Here is a 27,731-nt window from a genome sequence, read left to right on the forward strand (position 1 = left end):
ACTCACAGGAGGCACTGAACATTTATACCATTATCTGCACCACCTTCCACTGATTTACTGAAGAAGAAACTGCAAAGTCTGGCCAATTTTGTACACAAGTACTCTTGAAAACATTGGAGTCAACAGCAGATACATAGTTTCCAAGACTGTAGCTAGGAACAACCCTTCCATTTCAAGATTTATCTCTCACTGAGACACATCATACCCAAACTACAACTACCAGGAAATTGCTACTCAATTCATCTCTAGCTATCTATGTCATATTCAACAACTGTCTCTTTCTCACCTAAATCTTCTACAAAACTGAGTACACTGTTATGAACAAAGAACCAATGCCACATTATGGCAACAAGCCAGTGCCACTAATATCCACTCTATTGAAAACAATTGAAATGCTCATCCTGCCCAACTAACCACCATCTACAGCCCAAATCTCACTCACATCATACCTACAAATCACAAACTTGTGCGGTAAAAATAATTTTGGGTTTCAAAACACAATCTACTAATCACATACTAGTATTTATTACAAAGCCTCTCAATTCATCATTCACTTCCAAATATCGGCTTATATGCTGTTGTGCAACTGCAGTGCAAGTAAACACCCTCAAATCATCTAGAACTGAGATGCGGAAAGGGTTCACCAAGAGTTTCCAGGACAATAAATAGCGCTCTCTCTCTCTCTCTTTACACAATCGCCTAACACACTGCAAGCCATTTCAGGGCAAATGTACTTGTTTCATTATACTACGAAACGGCCAATTGCATTTTCAAATTAAAAAAGCATCTACCTGATCCAACGTGATCCGCTACTCCACGCCCTTCATTCTCACAACACAACCTACCTCTTGCTAATTACATTACGTTTTACTTGTGATTATGGCTCAGCAATAGCCGAGCACTACGAAAAATACCTTATAGACTCATTTAATGTTCCCCTCCACGGAAATCTTTAGTAAAAGGCGAAAGATTTATTCGTTTTGAAGGGAAACCAGAGTGCCGATCAAAGCCCTCACTTCAATACTTATGGCTGCTTCTCTATTGCTTCTCCGCGAGAACGCGGAAAATTCTTTCCGTCTTGTCTACTTCTCTACCGTCAACAGACTTCCAGTGCCATGCAAGCACACACCCCAAACTAACTGTCAGCGCTGAAATACGTGTCTGCCAAATGTCGTCGATATTACTCTTTAGATAACTATTTTCATCATTTCTGTCACCATTCAAGCTGCTTCATTACCTCACCTGCCGACAGATGGCAGCACGCCTAATTCCTCTCGGCGACCCACCGTCAGACACACAACTAACTGCCCGCACTGCTCTGCATCTAACACTAATCTCTCTCCTCCCCACCACACTCGTTCACTGAAAAAACAGGCAACTAGATAGTTCTTTGAACGCAAAACTAGGCCACATCAGACGCAACCTGTATGTAGATGTATGGTGCAAGGGAAATATCCCCCTGCTCCCACACAACTAATTAATACTAGTTGACAACAGAAATAAAATTTCTGTCGATAGTATTTGAACCAGTCTTATTCATTTGCGAATTCCATGCATTCCTTCTTGCAGATAACAGTGCCTTGCAAATCACTCAATTCATGTTTGCTAGCCAAACGCGCTCCTCCTAAATGTTCCGTACATCATGCATTAGTGCTGATTATCAAGACTGTGTTGTGTGTCAGCCGTTTATGGTCATCAATTGCACTCTTCTTGTGTTGCTCACTCATTCTTGTAACTCAAAAGTACGTCGTTGTCATCCAAGCCTAGCACTTGGAGCAGGCCAAATCAAATGGCTCGTCCCCGTGCCACTCGAGAAACTCCCACAAGGCTTTCATGACATGTCGCAATCAAAGTCCTTCCACAACCTGTAGCGACATTGCTGCAACGACGCGGGTCCCGATACCAAAAGTATGACTTATGCTTGCTTCTATTCTATATAATAAAACCACCACTCGGAAAGCGCTATTCCCTTCCCACATCCCTCAGAATGTGGTGAACGATCATCGATTACAACCAAGATGCGATGAATCTCGATCGCAAGCCTCACGCTCAGGGACAGTGCTACCACTCATCATCGTGGTTACGTCTACTCCAGCTTTGAACTAGAGAGAGTTGAAGACATACTACAGAAATGATCCTGTGAAGTATGATCTTGCTAGCAAGCTATCACCGCTCGCTACTTATGCCACGAGACCGTCAACACGCCCTACGAGAATACGACACACTCTTCACATTTCGCGATTTACTTATCGAAGAATTTCTTAAGCTCGGACATTCTGCAAAGAACCTACTTCTACTCTTACTTGGCCGCCATGATCTCACTCAGCTATTTTGTGCGCTACCAGTGCTTCTTGTCTTCCGAAATGAGAGACCATTGCCTCACGCGAGACTGTATGTAAACACCGCTTGCACCTCCGGCCGCTAGATGGGGGCCTGGGGCACATACAGTAGCATCCTATGGCGCAAGCAGACATGCCAAATAGCCACTGAAAGACAAACACACAAGACGGCGTTCATACGACTCTTGTGCTTTCTTTAAAGCCGCCTCTCTCTTCGAAAATTTTCGCACCGCACTAGTTTATTCACCTCACCCTAACAGTGCAAACTCTTGTCGATATATCGCCACTTTCATGCATACTTCCTCTTTCGTTTCACTTTGCGTCTAGCTTGATACCCGCCCAAGAGCTGCTGATATATAATACTCGCAATAAATGTGTTTCTCTCTGTATCTCTTTTCGCCTATCACGAGTATTGCTTTTCCTCACATGGCAATTATGAAAACACCCACAGCTAAACAAACACTTACACTCAGCGCCACGTCCATACTATCAATCATACGCCAGTAATTTCACAGCTACTTGCTCCACTAATACATTTCTTATGTCTACTGTTAAACAGATGAAGAATCAAAGTATACAACAAGTCTCTGTGAACATCACTGTCAGGACATTTTACAGACCTACGCATACCATGCCAATCTTTATGCTTCAACTATGATGGCCATGTGCTATGAATAAAGAAATTTCTCATAAAATAACAATTTTACGACTACTCCGACAAGCTCCTTACTAAAATGCTAGATGTTTAGCAATCTCCCCCCCCCCCTCAAAAAATCATCTCAGAATAATCTCAAGCAGTGCTTACATCCCATGAGCACTTCTTTGCAAACAAAACCACAAACTACTTTTTATACTAGCTTCCTTGTCACAGTGAACAGGAAACTAATGCTAGTGCCTCAGTTTACTAAAAAGCTTTTTTCGCTTGCAACAAATAAACTACCAACTTGAACCACTTGGATTTTCAGACACACACAGAAAACTTAATTCCACAGAAATTTAGGAGTAACAGTGGTTACCTCACATTTTCACACACACTCAAATAGCTACTTCTGTGCACTTCACACAATGTTCTCATCGTGTTCCACCAGAGAACACAGTTATCACTATGAATGGATTCTGGTAAAAGAGCATTAAAAAAAAAAAAAACAGCCTGATCAAAGTGATTATCTGCCAATATCATGTCACTCTATACCCGAGGGAAACTAGAATGCAGGGAAAGGAGCTTTGTTGTGAGCAATGTGTTGGTATTTCATCATTTACTGGCCAAAGTCTTCTCAAGCCAAGTATGCACCAGCTCTGTCTATGGCTGGGTCAATCAAGAGCCCCTATCAATTTTACTTAAAAGACAAGCAGCATCAACAACTCACAGGAGGCACTGAACATTTATACCATTATCTGCACCACCTTCCACTGATTTACTGAAGAAGAAACTGCAAAGTCTGGCCAATTTTGTACACAAGTAATCTTGAAAACATTGGAGTCAACAGCAGATACATAGTTTCCAAGACTGTAGCTAGGAACAACCCTTCCATTTCAAGATTTCTCTCTCACTGAGACACATCATACCCAAACTACAACTACCAGGAAATTGCTACTCAATTCATCTCTAGCTATCTATGTCATATTCAACAACTGTCTCTTTCTCACCTAAATCTTCTACAAAACTGAGTACACTGTTATGAACAAAGAACCAATGCCACATTATGGCAACAAGCCAGTGCCACTAATATCCACTCTATTGAAAACAATTGAAATGCTCATCCTGCCCAACTAACCACCATCTACAGCCCAAATCTCACTCACATCATACCTACAAATCACAAACTTGTGCGGTAAAAATAATTTTGGGTTTCAAAACACAATCTACTAATCACATACTAGTATTTATTACAAAGCCTCTCAATTCATCATTCACTTCCAAATATCGGCTTATATGCTGTTGTGCAACTGCAGTGCAAGTAAACACCCTCAAATCATCTAGAACTGAGATGCGGAAAGGGTTCACCAAGAGTTTCCAGGACAATAAATAGCGCTCTCTCTCTCTCTCTTTACACAATCGCCTAACACACTGCAAGCCATTTCAGGGCAAATGTACTTGTTTCATTATACTACGAAACGGCCAATTGCATTTTCAAATTAAAAAAGCATCTACCTGATCCAACGTGATCCGCTACTCCACGCCCTTCATTCTCACAACACAACCTACCTCTTGCTAATTACATTACGTTTTACTTGTGATTATGGCTCAGCAATAGCCGAGCACTACGAAAAATACCTTATAGACTCATTTAATGTTCCCCTCCACGGAAATCTTTAGTAAAAGGCGAAAGATTTATTCGTTTTGAAGGGAAACCAGAGTGCCGATCAAAGCCCTCACTTCAATACTTATGGCTGCTTCTCTATTGCTTCTCCGCGAGAACGCGGAAAATTCTTTCCGTCTTGTCTACTTCTCTACCGTCAACAGACTTCCAGTGCCATGCAAGCACACACCCCAAACTAACTGTCAGCGCTGAAATACGTGTCTGCCAAATGTCGTCGATATTACTCTTTAGATAACTATTTTCATCATTTCTGTCACCATTCAAGCTGCTTCATTACCTCACCTGCCGACAGATGGCAGCACGCCTAATTCCTCTCGGCGACCCACCGTCAGACACACAACTAACTGCCCGCACTGCTCTGCATCTAACACTAATCTCTCTCCTCCCCACCACACTCGTTCACTGAAAAAACAGGCAACTAGATAGTTCTTTGAACGCAAAACTAGGCCACATCAGACGCAACCTGTATGTAGATGTATGGTGCAAGGGAAATATCCCCCTGCTCCCACACAACTAATTAATACTAGTTGACAACAGAAATAAAATTTCTGTCGATAGTATTTGAACCAGTCTTATTCATTTGCGAATTCCATGCATTCCTTCTTGCAGATAACAGTGCCTTGCAAATCACTCAATTCATGTTTGCTAGCCAAACGCGCTCCTCCTAAATGTTCCGTACATCATGCATTAGTGCTGATTATCAAGACTGTGTTGTGTGTCAGCCGTTTATGGTCATCAATTGCACTCTTCTTGTGTTGCTCACTCATTCTTGTAACTCAAAAGTACGTCGTTGTCATCCAAGCCTAGCACTTGGAGCAGGCCAAATCAAATGGCTCGTCCCCGTGCCACTCGAGAAACTCCCACAAGGCTTTCATGACATGTCGCAATCAAAGTCCTTCCACAACCTGTAGCGACATTGCTGCAACGACGCGGGTCCCGATACCAAAAGTATGACTTATGCTTGCTTCTATTCTATATAATAAAACCACCACTCGGAAAGCGCTATTCCCTTCCCACATCCCTCAGAATGTGGTGAACGATCATCGATTACAACCAAGATGCGATGAATCTCGATCGCAAGCCTCACGCTCAGGGACAGTGCTACCACTCATCATCGTGGTTACGTCTACTCCAGCTTTGAACTAGAGAGAGTTGAAGACATACTACAGAAATGATCCTGTGAAGTATGATCTTGCTAGCAAGCTATCACCGCTCGCTACTTATGCCACGAGACCGTCAACACGCCCTACGAGAATACGACACACTCTTCACATTTCGCGATTTACTTATCGAAGAATTTCTTAAGCTCGGACATTCTGCAAAGAACCTACTTCTACTCTTACTTGGCCGCCATGATCTCACTCAGCTATTTTGTGCGCTACCAGTGCTTCTTGTCTTCCGAAATGAGAGACCATTGCCTCACGCGAGACTGTATGTAAACACCGCTTGCACCTCCGGCCGCTAGATGGGGGCCTGGGGCACATACAGTAGCATCCTATGGCGCAAGCAGACATGCCAAATAGCCACTGAAAGACAAACACACAAGACGGCGTTCATACGACTCTTGTGCTTTCTTTAAAGCCGCCTCTCTCTTCGAAAATTTTCGCACCGCACTAGTTTATTCACCTCACCCTAACAGTGCAAACTCTTGTCGATATATCGCCACTTTCATGCATACTTCCTCTTTCGTTTCACTTTGCGTCTAGCTTGATACCCGCCCAAGAGCTGCTGATATATAATACTCGCAATAAATGTGTTTCTCTCTGTATCTCTTTTCGCCTATCACGAGTATTGCTTTTCCTCACATGGCAATTATGAAAACACCCACAGCTAAACAAACACTTACACTCAGCGCCACGTCCATACTATCAATCATACGCCAGTAATTTCACAGCTACTTGCTCCACTAATACATTTCTTATGTCTACTGTTAAACAGATGAAGAATCAAAGTATACAACAAGTCTCTGTGAACATCACTGTCAGGACATTTTACAGACCTACGCATACCATGCCAATCTTTATGCTTCAACTATGATGGCCATGTGCTATGAATAAAGAAATTTCTCATAAAATAACAATTTTACGACTACTCCGACAAGCTCCTTACTAAAATGCTAGATGTTTAGCAATCTCCCCCCCCCCCCCTCAAAAAATCATCTCAGAATAATCTCAAGCAGTGCTTACATCCCATGAGCACTTCTTTGCAAACAAAACCACAAACTACTTTTTATACTAGCTTCCTTGTCACAGTGAACAGGAAACTAATGCTAGTGCCTCAGTTTACTAAAAAGCTTTTTTCGCTTGCAACAAATAAACTACCAACTTGAACCACTTGGATTTTCAGACACACACAGAAAACTTAATTCCACAGAAATTTAGGAGTAACAGTGGTTACCTCACATTTTCACACACACTCAAATAGCTACTTCTGTGCACTTCACACAATGTTCTCATCGTGTTCCACCAGAGAACACAGTTATCACTATGAATGGATTCTGGTAAAAGAGCATTAAAAAAAAAAAAAACAGCCTGATCAAAGTGATTATCTGCCAATATCATGTCACTCTATACCCGAGGGAAACTAGAATGCAGGGAAAGGAGCTTTGTTGTGAGCAATGTGTTGGTATTTCATCATTTACTGGCCAAAGTCTTCTCAAGCCAAGTATGCACCAGCTCTGTCTATGGCTGGGTCAATCAAGAGCCCCTATCAATTTTACTTAAAAGACAAGCAGCATCAACAACTCACAGGAGGCACTGAACATTTATACCATTATCTGCACCACCTTCCACTGATTTACTGAAGAAGAAACTGCAAAGTCTGGCCAATTTTGTACACAAGTAATCTTGAAAACATTGGAGTCAACAGCAGATACATAGTTTCCAAGACTGTAGCTAGGAACAACCCTTCCATTTCAAGATTTCTCTCTCACTGAGACACATCATACCCAAACTACAACTACCAGGAAATTGCTACTCAATTCATCTCTAGCTATCTATGTCATATTCAACAACTGTCTCTTTCTCACCTAAATCTTCTACAAAACTGAGTACACTGTTATGAACAAAGAACCAATGCCACATTATGGCAACAAGCCAGTGCCACTAATATCCACTCTATTGAAAACAATTGAAATGCTCATCCTGCCCAACTAACCACCATCTACAGCCCAAATCTCACTCACATCATACCTACAAATCACAAACTTGTGCGGTAAAAATAATTTTGGGTTTCAAAACACAATCTACTAATCACATACTAGTATTTATTACAAAGCCTCTCAATTCATCATTCACTTCCAAATATCGGCTTATATGCTGTTGTGCAACTGCAGTGCAAGTAAACACCCTCAAATCATCTAGAACTGAGATGCGGAAAGGGTTCACCAAGAGTTTCCAGGACAATAAATAGCGCTCTCTCTCTCTCTCTTTACACAATCGCCTAACACACTGCAAGCCATTTCAGGGCAAATGTACTTGTTTCATTATACTACGAAACGGCCAATTGCATTTTCAAATTAAAAAAGCATCTACCTGATCCAACGTGATCCGCTACTCCACGCCCTTCATTCTCACAACACAACCTACCTCTTGCTAATTACATTACGTTTTACTTGTGATTATGGCTCAGCAATAGCCGAGCACTACGAAAAATACCTTATAGACTCATTTAATGTTCCCCTCCACGGAAATCTTTAGTAAAAGGCGAAAGATTTATTCGTTTTGAAGGGAAACCAGAGTGCCGATCAAAGCCCTCACTTCAATACTTATGGCTGCTTCTCTATTGCTTCTCCGCGAGAACGCGGAAAATTCTTTCCGTCTTGTCTACTTCTCTACCGTCAACAGACTTCCAGTGCCATGCAAGCACACACCCCAAACTAACTGTCAGCGCTGAAATACGTGTCTGCCAAATGTCGTCGATATTACTCTTTAGATAACTATTTTCATCATTTCTGTCACCATTCAAGCTGCTTCATTACCTCACCTGCCGACAGATGGCAGCACGCCTAATTCCTCTCGGCGACCCACCGTCAGACACACAACTAACTGCCCGCACTGCTCTGCATCTAACACTAATCTCTCTCCTCCCCACCACACTCGTTCACTGAAAAAACAGGCAACTAGATAGTTCTTTGAACGCAAAACTAGGCCACATCAGACGCAACCTGTATGTAGATGTATGGTGCAAGGGAAATATCCCCCTGCTCCCACACAACTAATTAATACTAGTTGACAACAGAAATAAAATTTCTGTCGATAGTATTTGAACCAGTCTTATTCATTTGCGAATTCCATGCATTCCTTCTTGCAGATAACAGTGCCTTGCAAATCACTCAATTCATGTTTGCTAGCCAAACGCGCTCCTCCTAAATGTTCCGTACATCATGCATTAGTGCTGATTATCAAGACTGTGTTGTGTGTCAGCCGTTTATGGTCATCAATTGCACTCTTCTTGTGTTGCTCACTCATTCTTGTAACTCAAAAGTACGTCGTTGTCATCCAAGCCTAGCACTTGGAGCAGGCCAAATCAAATGGCTCGTCCCCGTGCCACTCGAGAAACTCCCACAAGGCTTTCATGACATGTCGCAATCAAAGTCCTTCCACAACCTGTAGCGACATTGCTGCAACGACGCGGGTCCCGATACCAAAAGTATGACTTATGCTTGCTTCTATTCTATATAATAAAACCACCACTCGGAAAGCGCTATTCCCTTCCCACATCCCTCAGAATGTGGTGAACGATCATCGATTACAACCAAGATGCGATGAATCTCGATCGCAAGCCTCACGCTCAGGGACAGTGCTACCACTCATCATCGTGGTTACGTCTACTCCAGCTTTGAACTAGAGAGAGTTGAAGACATACTACAGAAATGATCCTGTGAAGTATGATCTTGCTAGCAAGCTATCACCGCTCGCTACTTATGCCAAGAGACCGTCAACACGCCCTACGAGAATACGACACACTCTTCACATTTCGCGATTTACTTATCGAAGAATTTCTTAAGCTCGGACATTCTGCAAAGAACCTACTTCTACTCTTACTTGGCCGCCATGATCTCACTCAGCTATTTTGTGCGCTACCAGTGCTTCTTGTCTTCCGAAATGAGAGACCATTGCCTCACGCGAGACTGTATGTAAACACCGCTTGCACCTCCGGCCGCTAGATGGGGGCCTGGGGCACATACAGTAGCATCCTATGGCGCAAGCAGACATGCCAAATAGCCACTGAAAGACAAACACACAAGACGGCGTTCATACGACTCTTGTGCTTTCTTTAAAGCCGCCTCTCTCTTCGAAAATTTTCGCACCGCACTAGTTTATTCACCTCACCCTAACAGTGCAAACTCTTGTCGATATATCGCCACTTTCATGCATACTTCCTCTTTCGTTTCACTTTGCGTCTAGCTTGATACCCGCCCAAGAGCTGCTGATATATAATACTCGCAATAAATGTGTTTCTCTCTGTATCTCTTTTCGCCTATCACGAGTATTGCTTTTCCTCACATGGCAATTATGAAAACACCCACAGCTAAACAAACACTTACACTCAGCGCCACGTCCATACTATCAATCATACGCCAGTAATTTCACAGCTACTTGCTCCACTAATACATTTCTTATGTCTACTGTTAAACAGATGAAGAATCAAAGTATACAACAAGTCTCTGTGAACATCACTGTCAGGACATTTTACAGACCTACGCATACCATGCCAATCTTTATGCTTCAACTATGATGGCCATGTGCTATGAATAAAGAAATTTCTCATGAAATAACAATTTTACGACTACTCCGACAAGCTCCTTACTAAAATGCTAGATGTTTAGCAATCTCCCCCCCCTCCCCTCAAAAAATCATCTCAGAATAATCTCAAGCAGTGCTTACATCCCATGAGCACTTCTTTGCAAACAAAACCACAAACTACTTTTTATACTAGCTTCCTTGTCACAGTGAACAGGAAACTAATGCTAGTGCCTCAGTTTACTAAAAAGCTTTTTTCGCTTGCAACAAATAAACTACCAACTTGAACCACTTGGATTTTCAGACACACACAGAAAACTTAATTCCACAGAAATTTAGGAGTAACAGTGGTTACCTCACATTTTCACACACACTCAAATAGCTACTTCTGTGCACTTCACACAATGTTCTCATCGTGTTCCACCAGAGAACACAGTTATCACTATGAATGGATTCTGGTAAAAGAGCATTAAAAAAAAACAAACAGCCTGATCAAAGTGATTATCTGCCAATATCATGTCACTCTATACCCGAGGGAAACTAGAATGCAGGGAAAGGAGCTTTGTTGTGAGCAATGTGTTGGTATTTCATCATTTACTGGCCAAAGTCTTCTCAAGCCAAGTATGCACCAGCTCTGTCTATGGCTGGGTCAATCAAGAGCCCCTATCAATTTTACTTAAAAGACAAGCAGCATCAACAACTCACAGGAGGCACTGAACATTTATACCATTATCTGCACCACCTTCCACTGATTTACTGAAGAAGAAACTGCAAAGTCTGGCCAATTTTGTACACAAGTACTCTTGAAAACATTGGAGTCAACAGCAGATACATAGTTTCCAAGACTGTAGCTAGGAACAACCCTTCCATTTCAAGATTTATCTCTCACTGAGACACATCATACCCAAACTACAACTACCAGGAAATTGCTACTCAATTCATCTCTAGCTATCTATGTCATATTCAACAACTGTCTCTTTCTCACCTAAATCTTCTACAAAACTGAGTACACTGTTATGAACAAAGAACCAATGCCACATTATGGCAACAAGCCAGTGCCACTAATATCCACTCTATTGAAAACAATTGAAATGCTCATCCTGCCCAACTAACCACCATCTACAGCCCAAATCTCACTCACATCATACCTACAAATCACAAACTTGTGCGGTAAAAATAATTTTGGGTTTCAAAACACAATCTACTAATCACATACTAGTATTTATTACAAAGCCTCTCAATTCATCATTCACTTCCAAATATCGGCTTATATGCTGTTGTGCAACTGCAGTGCAAGTAAACACCCTCAAATCATCTAGAACTGAGATGCGGAAAGGGTTCACCAAGAGTTTCCAGGACAATAAATAGCGCTCTCTCTCTCTCTCTTTACACAATCGCCTAACACACTGCAAGCCATTTCAGGGCAAATGTACTTGTTTCATTATACTACGAAACGGCCAATTGCATTTTCAAATTAAAAAAGCATCTACCTGATCCAACGTGATCCGCTACTCCACGCCCTTCATTCTCACAACACAACCTACCTCTTGCTAATTACATTACGTTTTACTTGTGATTATGGCTCAGCAATAGCCGAGCACTACGAAAAATACCTTATAGACTCATTTAATGTTCCCCTCCACGGAAATCTTTAGTAAAAGGCGAAAGATTTATTCGTTTTGAAGGGAAACCAGAGTGCCGATCAAAGCCCTCACTTCAATACTTATGGCTGCTTCTCTATTGCTTCTCCGCGAGAACGCGGAAAATTCTTTCCGTCTTGTCTACTTCTCTACCGTCAACAGACTTCCAGTGCCATGCAAGCACACACCCCAAACTAACTGTCAGCGCTGAAATACGTGTCTGCCAAATGTCGTCGATATTACTCTTTAGATAACTATTTTCATCATTTCTGTCACCATTCAAGCTGCTTCATTACCTCACCTGCCGACAGATGGCAGCACGCCTAATTCCTCTCGGCGACCCACCGTCAGACACACAACTAACTGCCCGCACTGCTCTGCATCTAACACTAATCTCTCTCCTCCCCACCACACTCGTTCACTGAAAAAACAGGCAACTAGATAGTTCTTTGAACGCAAAACTAGGCCACATCAGACGCAACCTGTATGTAGATGTATGGTGCAAGGGAAATATCCCCCTGCTCCCACACAACTAATTAATACTAGTTGACAACAGAAATAAAATTTCTGTCGATAGTATTTGAACCAGTCTTATTCATTTGCGAATTCCATGCATTCCTTCTTGCAGATAACAGTGCCTTGCAAATCACTCAATTCATGTTTGCTAGCCAAACGCGCTCCTCCTAAATGTTCCGTACATCATGCATTAGTGCTGATTATCAAGACTGTGTTGTGTGTCAGCCGTTTATGGTCATCAATTGCACTCTTCTTGTGTTGCTCACTCATTCTTGTAACTCAAAAGTACGTCGTTGTCATCCAAGCCTAGCACTTGGAGCAGGCCAAATCAAATGGCTCGTCCCCGTGCCACTCGAGAAACTCCCACAAGGCTTTCATGACATGTCGCAATCAAAGTCCTTCCACAACCTGTAGCGACATTGCTGCAACGACGCGGGTCCCGATACCAAAAGTATGACTTATGCTTGCTTCTATTCTATATAATAAAACCACCACTCGGAAAGCGCTATTCCCTTCCCACATCCCTCAGAATGTGGTGAACGATCATCGATTACAACCAAGATGCGATGAATCTCGATCGCAAGCCTCACGCTCAGGGACAGTGCTACCACTCATCATCGTGGTTACGTCTACTCCAGCTTTGAACTAGAGAGAGTTGAAGACATACTACAGAAATGATCCTGTGAAGTATGATCTTGCTAGCAAGCTATCACCGCTCGCTACTTATGCCAAGAGACCGTCAACACGCCCTACGAGAATACGACACACTCTTCACATTTCGCGATTTACTTATCGAAGAATTTCTTAAGCTCGGACATTCTGCAAAGAACCTACTTCTACTCTTACTTGGCCGCCATGATCTCACTCAGCTATTTTGTGCGCTACCAGTGCTTCTTGTCTTCCGAAATGAGAGACCATTGCCTCACGCGAGACTGTATGTAAACACCGCTTGCACCTCCGGCCGCTAGATGGGGGCCTGGGGCACATACAGTAGCATCCTATGGCGCAAGCAGACATGCCAAATAGCCACTGAAAGACAAACACACAAGACGGCGTTCATACGACTCTTGTGCTTTCTTTAAAGCCGCCTCTCTCTTCGAAAATTTTCGCACCGCACTAGTTTATTCACCTCACCCTAACAGTGCAAACTCTTGTCGATATATCGCCACTTTCATGCATACTTCCTCTTTCGTTTCACTTTGCGTCTAGCTTGATACCCGCCCAAGAGCTGCTGATATATAATACTCGCAATAAATGTGTTTCTCTCTGTATCTCTTTTCGCCTATCACGAGTATTGCTTTTCCTCACATGGCAATTATGAAAACACCCACAGCTAAACAAACACTTACACTCAGCGCCACGTCCATACTATCAATCATACGCCAGTAATTTCACAGCTACTTGCTCCACTAATACATTTCTTATGTCTACTGTTAAACAGATGAAGAATCAAAGTATACAACAAGTCTCTGTGAACATCACTGTCAGGACATTTTACAGACCTACGCATACCATGCCAATCTTTATGCTTCAACTATGATGGCCATGTGCTATGAATAAAGAAATTTCTCATGAAATAACAATTTTACGACTACTCCGACAAGCTCCTTACTAAAATGCTAGATGTTTAGCAATCTCCCCCCCCTCCCCTCAAAAAATCATCTCAGAATAATCTCAAGCAGTGCTTACATCCCATGAGCACTTCTTTGCAAACAAAACCACAAACTACTTTTTATACTAGCTTCCTTGTCACAGTGAACAGGAAACTAATGCTAGTGCCTCAGTTTACTAAAAAGCTTTTTTCGCTTGCAACAAATAAACTACCAACTTGAACCACTTGGATTTTCAGACACACACAGAAAACTTAATTCCACAGAAATTTAGGAGTAACAGTGGTTACCTCACATTTTCACACACACTCAAATAGCTACTTCTGTGCACTTCACACAATGTTCTCATCGTGTTCCACCAGAGAACACAGTTATCACTATGAATGGATTCTGGTAAAAGAGCATTAAAAAAAAACAAACAGCCTGATCAAAGTGATTATCTGCCAATATCATGTCACTCTATACCCGAGGGAAACTAGAATGCAGGGAAAGGAGCTTTGTTGTGAGCAATGTGTTGGTATTTCATCATTTACTGGCCAAAGTCTTCTCAAGCCAAGTATGCACCAGCTCTGTCTATGGCTGGGTCAATCAAGAGCCCCTATCAATTTTACTTAAAAGACAAGCAGCATCAACAACTCACAGGAGGCACTGAACATTTATACCATTATCTGCACCACCTTCCACTGATTTACTGAAGAAGAAACTGCAAAGTCTGGCCAATTTTGTACACAAGTACTCTTGAAAACATTGGAGTCAACAGCAGATACATAGTTTCCAAGACTGTAGCTAGGAACAACCCTTCCATTTCAAGATTTATCTCTCACTGAGACACATCATACCCAAACTACAACTACCAGGAAATTGCTACTCAATTCATCTCTAGCTATCTATGTCATATTCAACAACTGTCTCTTTCTCACCTAAATCTTCTACAAAACTGAGTACACTGTTATGAACAAAGAACCAATGCCACATTATGGCAACAAGCCAGTGCCACTAATATCCACTCTATTGAAAACAATTGAAATGCTCATCCTGCCCAACTAACCACCATCTACAGCCCAAATCTCACTCACATCATACCTACAAATCACAAACTTGTGCGGTAAAAATAATTTTGGGTTTCAAAACACAATCTACTAATCACATACTAGTATTTATTACAAAGCCTCTCAATTCATCATTCACTTCCAAATATCGGCTTATATGCTGTTGTGCAACTGCAGTGCAAGTAAACACCCTCAAATCATCTAGAACTGAGATGCGGAAAGGGTTCACCAAGAGTTTCCAGGACAATAAATAGCGCTCTCTCTCTCTCTCTTTACACAATCGCCTAACACACTGCAAGCCATTTCAGGGCAAATGTACTTGTTTCATTATACTACGAAACGGCCAATTGCATTTTCAAATTAAAAAAGCATCTACCTGATCCAACGTGATCCGCTACTCCACGCCCTTCATTCTCACAACACAACCTACCTCTTGCTAATTACATTACGTTTTACTTGTGATTATGGCTCAGCAATAGCCGAGCACTACGAAAAATACCTTATAGACTCATTTAATGTTCCCCTCCACGGAAATCTTTAGTAAAAGGCGAAAGATTTATTCGTTTTGAAGGGAAACCAGAGTGCCGATCAAAGCCCTCACTTCAATACTTATGGCTGCTTCTCTATTGCTTCTCCGCGAGAACGCGGAAAATTCTTTCCGTCTTGTCTACTTCTCTACCGTCAACAGACTTCCAGTGCCATGCAAGCACACACCCCAAACTAACTGTCAGCGCTGAAATACGTGTCTGCCAAATGTCGTCGATATTACTCTTTAGATAACTATTTTCATCATTTCTGTCACCATTCAAGCTGCTTCATTACCTCACCTGCCGACAGATGGCAGCACGCCTAATTCCTCTCGGCGACCCACCGTCAGACACACAACTAACTGCCCGCACTGCTCTGCATCTAACACTAATCTCTCTCCTCCCCACCACACTCGTTCACTGAAAAAACAGGCAACTAGATAGTTCTTTGAACGCAAAACTAGGCCACATCAGACGCAACCTGTATGTAGATGTATGGTGCAAGGGAAATATCCCCCTGCTCCCACACAACTAATTAATACTAGTTGACAACAGAAATAAAATTTCTGTCGATAGTATTTGAACCAGTCTTATTCATTTGCGAATTCCATGCATTCCTTCTTGCAGATAACAGTGCCTTGCAAATCACTCAATTCATGTTTGCTAGCCAAACGCGCTCCTCCTAAATGTTCCGTACATCATGCATTAGTGCTGATTATCAAGACTGTGTTGTGTGTCAGCCGTTTATGGTCATCAATTGCACTCTTCTTGTGTTGCTCACTCATTCTTGTAACTCAAAAGTACGTCGTTGTCATCCAAGCCTAGCACTTGGAGCAGGCCAAATCAAATGGCTCGTCCCCGTGCCACTCGAGAAACTCCCACAAGGCTTTCATGACATGTCGCAATCAAAGTCCTTCCACAACCTGTAGCGACATTGCTGCAACGACGCGGGTCCCGATACCAAAAGTATGACTTATGCTTGCTTCTATTCTATATAATAAAACCACCACTCGGAAAGCGCTATTCCCTTCCCACATCCCTCAGAATGTGGTGAACGATCATCGATTACAACCAAGATGCGATGAATCTCGATCGCAAGCCTCACGCTCAGGGACAGTGCTACCACTCATCATCGTGGTTACGTCTACTCCAGCTTTGAACTAGAGAGAGTTGAAGACATACTACAGAAATGATCCTGTGAAGTATGATCTTGCTAGCAAGCTATCACCGCTCGCTACTTATGCCACGAGACCGTCAACACGCCCTACGAGAATACGACACACTCTTCACATTTCGCGATTTACTTATCGAAGAATTTCTTAAGCTCGGACATTCTGCAAAGAACCTACTTCTACTCTTACTTGGCCGCCATGATCTCACTCAGCTATTTTGTGCGCTACCAGTGCTTCTTGTCTTCCGAAATGAGAGACCATTGCCTCACGCGAGACTGTATGTAAACACCGCTTGCACCTCCGGCCGCTAGATGGGGGCCTGGGGCACATACAGTAGCATCCTATGGCGCAAGCAGACATGCCAAATAGCCACTGAAAGACAAACACACAAGACGGCGTTCATACGACTCTTGTGCTTTCTTTAAAGCCGCCTCTCTCTTCGAAAATTTTCGCACCGCACTAGTTTATTCACCTCACCCTAACAGTGCAAACTCTTGTCGATATATCGCCACTTTCATGCATACTTCCTCTTTCGTTTCACTTTGCGTCTAGCTTGATACCCGCCCAAGAGCTGCTGATATATAATACTCGCAATAAATGTGTTTCTCTCTGTATCTCTTTTCGCCTATCACGAGTATTGCTTTTCCTCACATGGCAATTATGAAAACACCCACAGCTAAACAAACACTTACACTCAGCGCCACGTCCATACTATCAATCATACGCCAGTAATTTCACAGCTACTTGCTCCACTAATACATTTCTTATGTCTACTGTTAAACAGATGAAGAATCAAAGTATACAACAAGTCTCTGTGAACATCACTGTCAGGACATTTTACAGACCTACGCATACCATGCCAATCTTTATGCTTCAACTATGATGGCCATGTGCTATGAATAAAGAAATTTCTCATAAAATAACAATTTTACGACTACTCCGACAAGCTCCTTACTAAAATGCTAGATGTTTAGCAATCTCCCCCCCCCCCTCCCCTCAAAAAATCATCTCAGAATAATCTCAAGCAGTGCTTACATCCCATGAGCACTTCTTTGCAAACAAAACCACAAACTACTTTTTATACTAGCTTCCTTGTCACAGTGAACAGGAAACTAATGCTAGTGCCTCAGTTTACTAAAAAGCTTTTTTCGCTTGCAACAAATAAACTACCAACTTGAACCACTTGGATTTTCAGACACACACAGAAAACTTAATTCCACAGAAATTTAGGAGTAACAGTGGTTACCTCACATTTTCACACACACTCAAATAGCTACTTCTGTGCACTTCACACAATGTTCTCATCGTGTTCCACCAGAGAACACAGTTATCACTATGAATGGATTCTGGTAAAAGAGCATTAAAAAAAAAACAAACAGCCTGATCAAAGTGATTATCTGCCAATATCATGTCACTCTATACCCGAGGGAAACTAGAATGCAGGGAAAGGAGCTTTGTTGTGAGCAATGTGTTGGTATTTCATCATTTACTGGCCAAAGTCTTCTCAAGCCAAGTATGCACCAGCTCTGTCTATGGCTGGGTCAATCAAGAGCCCCTATCAATTTTACTTAAAAGACAAGCAGCATCAACAACTCACAGGAGGCACTGAACATTTATACCATTATCTGCACCACCTTCCACTGATTTACTGAAGAAGAAACTGCAAAGTCTGGCCAATTTTGTACACAAGTAATCTTGAAAACATTGGAGTCAACAGCAGATACATAGTTTCCAAGACTGTAGCTAGGAACAACCCTTCCATTTCAAGATTTATCTCTCACTGAGACACATCATACCCAAACTACAACTACCAGGAAATTGCTACTCAATTCATCTCTAGCTATCTATGTCATATTCAACAACTGTCTCTTTCTCACCTAAATCTTCTACAAAACTGAGTACACTGTTATGAACAAAGAACCAATGCCACATTATGGCAACAAGCCAGTGCCACTAATATCCACTCTATTGAAAACAATTGAAATGCTCATCCTGCCCAACTAACCACCATCTACAGCCCAAATCTCACTCACATCATACCTACAAATCACAAACTTGTGCGGTAAAAATAATTTTGGGTTTCAAAACACAATCTACTAATCACATACTAGTATTTATTACAAAGCCTCTCAATTCATCATTCACTTCCAAATATCGGCTTATATGCTGTTGTGCAACTGCAGTGCAAGTAAACACCCTCAAATCATCTAGAACTGAGATGCGGAAAGGGTTCACCAAGAGTTTCCAGGACAATAAATAGCGCTCTCTCTCTCTCTCTTTACACAATCGCCTAACACACTGCAAGCCATTTCAGGGCAAATGTACTTGTTTCATTATACTACGAAACGGCCAATTGCATTTTCAAATTAAAAAAGCATCTACCTGATCCAACGTGATCCGCTACTCCACGCCCTTCATTCTCACAACACAACCTACCTCTTGCTAATTACATTACGTTTTACTTGTGATTATGGCTCAGCAATAGCCGAGCACTACGAAAAATACCTTATAGACTCATTTAATGTTCCCCTCCACGGAAATCTTTAGTAAAAGGCGAAAGATTTATTCGTTTTGAAGGGAAACCAGAGTGCCGATCAAAGCCCTCACTTCAATACTTATGGCTGCTTCTCTATTGCTTCTCCGCGAGAACGCGGAAAATTCTTTCCGTCTTGTCTACTTCTCTACCGTCAACAGACTTCCAGTGCCATGCAAGCACACACCCCAAACTAACTGTCAGCGCTGAAATACGTGTCTGCCAAATGTCGTCGATATTACTCTTTAGATAACTATTTTCATCATTTCTGTCACCATTCAAGCTGCTTCATTACCTCACCTGCCGACAGATGGCAGCACGCCTAATTCCTCTCGGCGACCCACCGTCAGACACACAACTAACTGCCCGCACTGCTCTGCATCTAACACTAATCTCTCTCCTCCCCACCACACTCGTTCACTGAAAAAACAGGCAACTAGATAGTTCTTTGAACGCAAAACTAGGCCACATCAGACGCAACCTGTATGTAGATGTATGGTGCAAGGGAAATATCCCCCTGCTCCCACACAACTAATTAATACTAGTTGACAACAGAAATAAAATTTCTGTCGATAGTATTTGAACCAGTCTTATTCATTTGCGAATTCCATGCATTCCTTCTTGCAGATAACAGTGCCTTGCAAATCACTCAATTCATGTTTGCTAGCCAAACGCGCTCCTCCTAAATGTTCCGTACATCATGCATTAGTGCTGATTATCAAGACTGTGTTGTGTGTCAGCCGTTTATGGTCATCAATTGCACTCTTCTTGTGTTGCTCACTCATTCTTGTAACTCAAAAGTACGTCGTTGTCATCCAAGCCTAGCACTTGGAGCAGGCCAAATCAAATGGCTCGTCCCCGTGCCACTCGAGAAACTCCCACAAGGCTTTCATGACATGTCGCAATCAAAGTCCTTCCACAACCTGTAGCGACATTGCTGCAACGACGCGGGTCCCGATACCAAAAGTATGACTTATGCTTGCTTCTATTCTATATAATAAAACCACCACTCGGAAAGCGCTATTCCCTTCCCACATCCCTCAGAATGTGGTGAACGATCATCGATTACAACCAAGATGCGATGAATCTCGATCGCAAGCCTCACGCTCAGGGACAGTGCTACCACTCATCATCGTGGTTACGTCTACTCCAGCTTTGAACTAGAGAGAGTTGAAGACATACTACAGAAATGATCCTGTGAAGTATGATCTTGCTAGCAAGCTATCACCGCTCGCTACTTATGCCAAGAGACCGTCAACACGCCCTACGAGAATACGACACACTCTTCACATTTCGCGATTTACTTATCGAAGAATTTCTTAAGCTCGGACATTCTGCAAAGAACCTACTTCTACTCTTACTTGGCCGCCATGATCTCACTCAGCTATTTTGTGCGCTACCAGTGCTTCTTGTCTTCCGAAATGAGAGACCATTGCCTCACGCGAGACTGTATGTAAACACCGCTTGCACCTCCGGCCGCTAGATGGGGGCCTGGGGCACATACAGTAGCATCCTATGGCGCAAGCAGACATGCCAAATAGCCACTGAAAGACAAACACACAAGACGGCGTTCATACGACTCTTGTGCTTTCTTTAAAGCCGCCTCTCTCTTCGAAAATTTTCGCACCGCACTAGTTTATTCACCTCACCCTAACAGTGCAAACTCTTGTCGATATATCGCCACTTTCATGCATACTTCCTCTTTCGTTTCACTTTGCGTCTAGCTTGATACCCGCCCAAGAGCTGCTGATATATAATACTCGCAATAAATGTGTTTCTCTCTGTATCTCTTTTCGCCTATCACGAGTATTGCTTTTCCTCACATGGCAATTATGAAAACACCCACAGCTAAACAAACACTTACACTCAGCGCCACGTCCATACTATCAATCATACGCCAGTAATTTCACAGCTACTTGCTCCACTAATACATTTCTTATGTCTACTGTTAAACAGATGAAGAATCAAAGTATACAACAAGTCTCTGTGAACATCACTGTCAGGACATTTTACAGACCTACGCATACCATGCCAATCTTTATGCTTCAACTATGATGGCCATGTGCTATGAATAAAGAAATTTCTCATGAAATAACAATTTTACGACTACTCCGACAAGCTCCTTACTAAAATGCTAGATGTTTAGCAATCTCCCCCCCCTCCCCTCAAAAAATCATCTCAGAATAATCTCAAGCAGTGCTTACATCCCATGAGCACTTCTTTGCAAACAAAACCACAAACTACTTTTTATACTAGCTTCCTTGTCACAGTGAACAGGAAACTAATGCTAGTGCCTCAGTTTACTAAAAAGCTTTTTTCGCTTGCAACAAATAAACTACCAACTTGAACCACTTGGATTTTCAGACACACACAGAAAACTTAATTCCACAGAAATTTAGGAGTAACAGTGGTTACCTCACATTTTCACACACACTCAAATAGCTACTTCTGTGCACTTCACACAATGTTCTCATCGTGTTCCACCAGAGAACACAGTTATCACTATGAATGGATTCTGGTAAAAGAGCATTAAAAAAAAACAAACAGCCTGATCAAAGTGATTATCTGCCAATATCATGTCACTCTATACCCGAGGGAAACTAGAATGCAGGGAAAGGAGCTTTGTTGTGAGCAATGTGTTGGTATTTCATCATTTACTGGCCAAAGTCTTCTCAAGCCAAGTATGCACCAGCTCTGTCTATGGCTGGGTCAATCAAGAGCCCCTATCAATTTTACTTAAAAGACAAGCAGCATCAACAACTCACAGGAGGCACTGAACATTTATACCATTATCTGCACCACCTTCCACTGATTTACTGAAGAAGAAACTGCAAAGTCTGGCCAATTTTGTACACAAGTACTCTTGAAAACATTGGAGTCAACAGCAGATACATAGTTTCCAAGACTGTAGCTAGGAACAACCCTTCCATTTCAAGATTTATCTCTCACTGAGACACATCATACCCAAACTACAACTACCAGGAAATTGCTACTCAATTCATCTCTAGCTATCTATGTCATATTCAACAACTGTCTCTTTCTCACCTAAATCTTCTACAAAACTGAGTACACTGTTATGAACAAAGAACCAATGCCACATTATGGCAACAAGCCAGTGCCACTAATATCCACTCTATTGAAAACAATTGAAATGCTCATCCTGCCCAACTAACCACCATCTACAGCCCAAATCTCACTCACATCATACCTACAAATCACAAACTTGTGCGGTAAAAATAATTTTGGGTTTCAAAACACAATCTACTAATCACATACTAGTATTTATTACAAAGCCTCTCAATTCATCATTCACTTCCAAATATCGGCTTATATGCTGTTGTGCAACTGCAGTGCAAGTAAACACCCTCAAATCATCTAGAACTGAGATGCGGAAAGGGTTCACCAAGAGTTTCCAGGACAATAAATAGCGCTCTCTCTCTCTCTCTTTACACAATCGCCTAACACACTGCAAGCCATTTCAGGGCAAATGTACTTGTTTCATTATACTACGAAACGGCCAATTGCATTTTCAAATTAAAAAAGCATCTACCTGATCCAACGTGATCCGCTACTCCACGCCCTTCATTCTCACAACACAACCTACCTCTTGCTAATTACATTACGTTTTACTTGTGATTATGGCTCAGCAATAGCCGAGCACTACGAAAAATACCTTATAGACTCATTTAATGTTCCCCTCCACGGAAATCTTTAGTAAAAGGCGAAAGATTTATTCGTTTTGAAGGGAAACCAGAGTGCCGATCAAAGCCCTCACTTCAATACTTATGGCTGCTTCTCTATTGCTTCTCCGCGAGAACGCGGAAAATTCTTTCCGTCTTGTCTACTTCTCTACCGTCAACAGACTTCCAGTGCCATGCAAGCACACACCCCAAACTAACTGTCAGCGCTGAAATACGTGTCTGCCAAATGTCGTCGATATTACTCTTTAGATAACTATTTTCATCATTTCTGTCACCATTCAAGCTGCTTCATTACCTCACCTGCCGACAGATGGCAGCACGCCTAATTCCTCTCGGCGACCCACCGTCAGACACACAACTAACTGCCCGCACTGCTCTGCATCTAACACTAATCTCTCTCCTCCCCACCACACTCGTTCACTGAAAAAACAGGCAACTAGATAGTTCTTTGAACGCAAAACTAGGCCACATCAGACGCAACCTGTATGTAGATGTATGGTGCAAGGGAAATATCCCCCTGCTCCCACACAACTAATTAATACTAGTTGACAACAGAAATAAAATTTCTGTCGATAGTATTTGAACCAGTCTTATTCATTTGCGAATTCCATGCATTCCTTCTTGCAGATAACAGTGCCTTGCAAATCACTCAATTCATGTTTGCTAGCCAAACGCGCTCCTCCTAAATGTTCCGTACATCATGCATTAGTGCTGATTATCAAGACTGTGTTGTGTGTCAGCCGTTTATGGTCATCAATTGCACTCTTCTTGTGTTGCTCACTCATTCTTGTAACTCAAAAGTACGTCGTTGTCATCCAAGCCTAGCACTTGGAGCAGGCCAAATCAAATGGCTCGTCCCCGTGCCACTCGAGAAACTCCCACAAGGCTTTCATGACATGTCGCAATCAAAGTCCTTCCACAACCTGTAGCGACATTGCTGCAACGACGCGGGTCCCGATACCAAAAGTATGACTTATGCTTGCTTCTATTCTATATAATAAAACCACCACTCGGAAAGCGCTATTCCCTTCCCACATCCCTCAGAATGTGGTGAACGATCATCGATTACAACCAAGATGCGATGAATCTCGATCGCAAGCCTCACGCTCAGGGACAGTGCTACCACTCATCATCGTGGTTACGTCTACTCCAGCTTTGAACTAGAGAGAGTTGAAGACATACTACAGAAATGATCCTGTGAAGTATGATCTTGCTAGCAAGCTATCACCGCTCGCTACTTATGCCACGAGACCGTCAACACGCCCTACGAGAATACGACACACTCTTCACATTTCGCGATTTACTTATCGAAGAATTTCTTAAGCTCGGACATTCTGCAAAGAACCTACTTCTACTCTTACTTGGCCGCCATGATCTCACTCAGCTATTTTGTGCGCTACCAGTGCTTCTTGTCTTCCGAAATGAGAGACCATTGCCTCACGCGAGACTGTATGTAAACACCGCTTGCACCTCCGGCCGCTAGATGGGGGCCTGGGGCACATACAGTAGCATCCTATGGCGCAAGCAGACATGCCAAATAGCCACTGAAAGACAAACACACAAGACGGCGTTCATACGACTCTTGTGCTTTCTTTAAAGCCGCCTCTCTCTTCGAAAATTTTCGCACCGCACTAGTTTATTCACCTCACCCTAACAGTGCAAACTCTTGTCGATATATCGCCACTTTCATGCATACTTCCTCTTTCGTTTCACTTTGCGTCTAGCTTGATACCCGCCCAAGAGCTGCTGATATATAATACTCGCAATAAATGTGTTTCTCTCTGTATCTCTTTTCGCCTATCACGAGTATTGCTTTTCCTCACATGGCAATTATGAAAACACCCACAGCTAAACAAACACTTACACTCAGCGCCACGTCCATACTATCAATCATACGCCAGTAATTTCACAGCTACTTGCTCCACTAATACATTTCTTATGTCTACTGTTAAACAGATGAAGAATCAAAGTATACAACAAGTCTCTGTGAACATCACTGTCAGGACATTTTACAGACCTACGCATACCATGCCAATCTTTATGCTTCAACTATGATGGCCATGTGCTATGAATAAAGAAATTTCTCATAAAATAACAATTTTACGACTACTCCGACAAGCTCCTTACTAAAATGCTAGATGTTTAGCAATCTCCCCCCCACCCTCCCCTCAAAAAATCATCTCAGAATAATCTCAAGCAGTGCTTACATCCCATGAGCACTTCTTTGCAAACAAAACCACAAACTACTTTTTATACTAGCTTCCTTGTCACAGTGAACAGGAAACTAATGCTAGTGCCTCAGTTTACTAAAAAGCTTTTTTCGCTTGCAACAAATAAACTACCAACTTGAACCACTTGGATTTTCAGACACACACAGAAAACTTAATTCCACAGAAATTTAGGAGTAACAGTGGTTACCTCACATTTTCACACACACTCAAATAGCTACTTCTGTGCACTTCACACAATGTTCTCATCGTGTTCCACCAGAGAACACAGTTATCACTATGAATGGATTCTGGTAAAAGAGCATTAAAAAAAAAACAAACAGCCTGATCAAAGTGATTATCTGCCAATATCATGTCACTCTATACCCGAGGGAAACTAGAATGCAGGGAAAGGAGCTTTGTTGTGAGCAATGTGTTGGTATTTCATCATTTACTGGCCAAAGTCTTCTCAAGCCAAGTATGCACCAGCTCTGTCTATGGCTGGGTCAATCAAGAGCCCCTATCAATTTTACTTAAAAGACAAGCAGCATCAACAACTCACAGGAGGCACTGAACATTTATACCATTATCTGCACCACCTTCCACTGATTTACTGAAGAAGAAACTGCAAAGTCTGGCCAATTTTGTACACAAGTAATCTTGAAAACATTGGAGTCAACAGCAGATACATAGTTTCCAAGACTGTAGCTAGGAACAACCCTTCCATTTCAAGATTTATCTCTCACTGAGACACATCATACCCAAACTACAACTACCAGGAAATTGCTACTCAATTCATCTCTAGCTATCTATGTCATATTCAACAACTGTCTCTTTCTCACCTAAATCTTCTACAAAACTGAGTACACTGTTATGAACAAAGAACCAATGCCACATTATGGCAACAAGCCAGTGCCACTAATATCCACTCTATTGAAAACAATTGAAATGCTCATCCTGCCCAACTAACCACCATCTACAGCCCAAATCTCACTCACATCATACCTACAAATCACAAACTTGTGCGGTAAAAATAATTTTGGGTTTCAAAACACAATCTACTAATCACATACTAGTATTTATTACAAAGCCTCTCAATTCATCATTCACTTCCAAATATCGGCTTATATGCTGTTGTGCAACTGCAGTGCAAGTAAACACCCTCAAATCATCTAGAACTGAGATGCGGAAAGGGTTCACCAAGAGTTTCCAGGACAATAAATAGCGCTCTCTCTCTCTCTCTTTACACAATCGCCTAACACACTGCAAGCCATTTCAGGGCAAATGTACTTGTTTCATTATACTACGAAACGGCCAATTGCATTTTCAAATTAAAAAAGCATCTACCTGATCCAACGTGATCCGCTACTCCACGCCCTTCATTCTCACAACACAACCTACCTCTTGCTAATTACATTACGTTTTACTTGTGATTATGGCTCAGCAATAGCCGAGCACTACGAAAAATACCTTATAGACTCATTTAATGTTCCCCTCCACGGAAATCTTTAGTAAAAGGCGAAAGATTTATTCGTTTTGAAGGGAAACCAGAGTGCCGATCAAAGCCCTCACTTCAATACTTATGGCTGCTTCTCTATTGCTTCTCCGCGAGAACACGGAAAATTCTTTCCGTCTTGTCTACTTCTCTACCGTCAACAGACTTCCAGTGCCATGCAAGCACACACCCCAAACTAACTGTCAGCGCTGAAATACGTGTCTGCCAAATGTCGTCGATATTACTCTTTAGATAACTATTTTCATCATTTCTGTCACCATTCAAGCTGCTTCATTACCTCACCTGCCGACAGATGGCAGCACGCCTAATTCCTCTCGGCGACCCACCGTCAGACACACAACTAACTGCCCGCACTGCTCTGCATCTAACACTAATCTCTCTCCTCCCCACCACACTCGTTCACTGAAAAAACAGGCAACTAGATAGTTCTTTGAACGCAAAACTAGGCCACATCAGACGCAACCTGTATGTAGATGTATGGTGCAAGGGAAATATCCCCCTGCTCCCACACAACTAATTAATACTAGTTGACAACAGAAATAAAATTTCTGTCGATAGTATTTGAACCAGTCTTATTCATTTGCGAATTCCATGCATTCCTTCTTGCAGATAACAGTGCCTTGCAAATCACTCAATTCATGTTTGCTAGCCAAACGCGCTCCTCCTAAATGTTCCGTACATCATGCATTAGTGCTGATTATCAAGACTGTGTTGTGTGTCAGCCGTTTATGGTCATCAATTGCACTCTTCTTGTGTTGCTCACTCATTCTTGTAACTCAAAAGTACGTCGTTGTCATCCAAGCCTAGCACTTGGAGCAGGCCAAATCAAATGGCTCGTCCCCGTGCCACTCGAGAA

At 42.2% G+C, this 27,731-nt stretch overlaps 15 non-coding genes across 15 annotated transcripts; all 15 read right to left on the bottom strand.

The window, feature by feature from the left end:
- Positions 1 to 881: 881 nt before the first annotated feature.
- On the bottom strand, positions 882 to 1,000 carry LOC126120056 (U5 spliceosomal RNA). Its single transcript, XR_007525987.1, has one exon. It is a non-coding gene; the product is annotated as a U5 spliceosomal RNA (small nuclear RNA).
- Positions 1,001 to 1,947: 947 nt separating this feature from the next.
- Positions 1,948 to 2,154, bottom strand: LOC126120111 (small nucleolar RNA U3). The gene has a single exon (XR_007526037.1). It is a non-coding gene; the product is annotated as a small nucleolar RNA U3 (small nucleolar RNA).
- Positions 2,155 to 4,581: 2,427 nt separating this feature from the next.
- Positions 4,582 to 4,700, bottom strand: LOC126120057 (U5 spliceosomal RNA). The gene has a single exon (XR_007525988.1). It is a non-coding gene; the product is annotated as a U5 spliceosomal RNA (small nuclear RNA).
- Positions 4,701 to 5,647: 947 nt separating this feature from the next.
- On the bottom strand, positions 5,648 to 5,854 carry LOC126120112 (small nucleolar RNA U3). Its single transcript, XR_007526038.1, has one exon. It is a non-coding gene; the product is annotated as a small nucleolar RNA U3 (small nucleolar RNA).
- Positions 5,855 to 8,283: 2,429 nt separating this feature from the next.
- Positions 8,284 to 8,402, bottom strand: LOC126120059 (U5 spliceosomal RNA). The gene has a single exon (XR_007525990.1). It is a non-coding gene; the product is annotated as a U5 spliceosomal RNA (small nuclear RNA).
- Positions 8,403 to 9,349: 947 nt separating this feature from the next.
- Positions 9,350 to 9,556, bottom strand: LOC126120113 (small nucleolar RNA U3). Its single transcript, XR_007526039.1, has one exon. It is a non-coding gene; the product is annotated as a small nucleolar RNA U3 (small nucleolar RNA).
- A 2,428-nt stretch (positions 9,557 to 11,984) lies between these two features.
- On the bottom strand, positions 11,985 to 12,103 carry LOC126120060 (U5 spliceosomal RNA). Its single transcript, XR_007525991.1, has one exon. It is a non-coding gene; the product is annotated as a U5 spliceosomal RNA (small nuclear RNA).
- Positions 12,104 to 13,050: 947 nt separating this feature from the next.
- Positions 13,051 to 13,257, bottom strand: LOC126120114 (small nucleolar RNA U3). Its single transcript, XR_007526040.1, has one exon. It is a non-coding gene; the product is annotated as a small nucleolar RNA U3 (small nucleolar RNA).
- A 2,428-nt stretch (positions 13,258 to 15,685) lies between these two features.
- On the bottom strand, positions 15,686 to 15,804 carry LOC126120061 (U5 spliceosomal RNA). Its single transcript, XR_007525992.1, has one exon. It is a non-coding gene; the product is annotated as a U5 spliceosomal RNA (small nuclear RNA).
- A 947-nt stretch (positions 15,805 to 16,751) lies between these two features.
- LOC126120115 (small nucleolar RNA U3) lies at positions 16,752 to 16,958 on the bottom strand. The gene has a single exon (XR_007526041.1). It is a non-coding gene; the product is annotated as a small nucleolar RNA U3 (small nucleolar RNA).
- Positions 16,959 to 19,390: 2,432 nt separating this feature from the next.
- On the bottom strand, positions 19,391 to 19,509 carry LOC126120062 (U5 spliceosomal RNA). Its single transcript, XR_007525993.1, has one exon. It is a non-coding gene; the product is annotated as a U5 spliceosomal RNA (small nuclear RNA).
- Positions 19,510 to 20,456: 947 nt separating this feature from the next.
- LOC126120116 (small nucleolar RNA U3) lies at positions 20,457 to 20,663 on the bottom strand. Its single transcript, XR_007526042.1, has one exon. It is a non-coding gene; the product is annotated as a small nucleolar RNA U3 (small nucleolar RNA).
- Positions 20,664 to 23,091: 2,428 nt separating this feature from the next.
- On the bottom strand, positions 23,092 to 23,210 carry LOC126120063 (U5 spliceosomal RNA). The gene has a single exon (XR_007525994.1). It is a non-coding gene; the product is annotated as a U5 spliceosomal RNA (small nuclear RNA).
- A 947-nt stretch (positions 23,211 to 24,157) lies between these two features.
- On the bottom strand, positions 24,158 to 24,364 carry LOC126120117 (small nucleolar RNA U3). The gene has a single exon (XR_007526043.1). It is a non-coding gene; the product is annotated as a small nucleolar RNA U3 (small nucleolar RNA).
- A 2,432-nt stretch (positions 24,365 to 26,796) lies between these two features.
- LOC126120064 (U5 spliceosomal RNA) lies at positions 26,797 to 26,915 on the bottom strand. The gene has a single exon (XR_007525995.1). It is a non-coding gene; the product is annotated as a U5 spliceosomal RNA (small nuclear RNA).
- Between the last annotated feature and the right edge of the window lie 816 nt (positions 26,916 to 27,731).

Source organism: Schistocerca cancellata, unplaced genomic scaffold (assembly GCF_023864275.1).
Source record: "Schistocerca cancellata isolate TAMUIC-IGC-003103 unplaced genomic scaffold, iqSchCanc2.1 HiC_scaffold_405, whole genome shotgun sequence".
Classification (NCBI taxonomy): domain Eukaryota; kingdom Metazoa; phylum Arthropoda; class Insecta; order Orthoptera; family Acrididae; genus Schistocerca; species Schistocerca cancellata.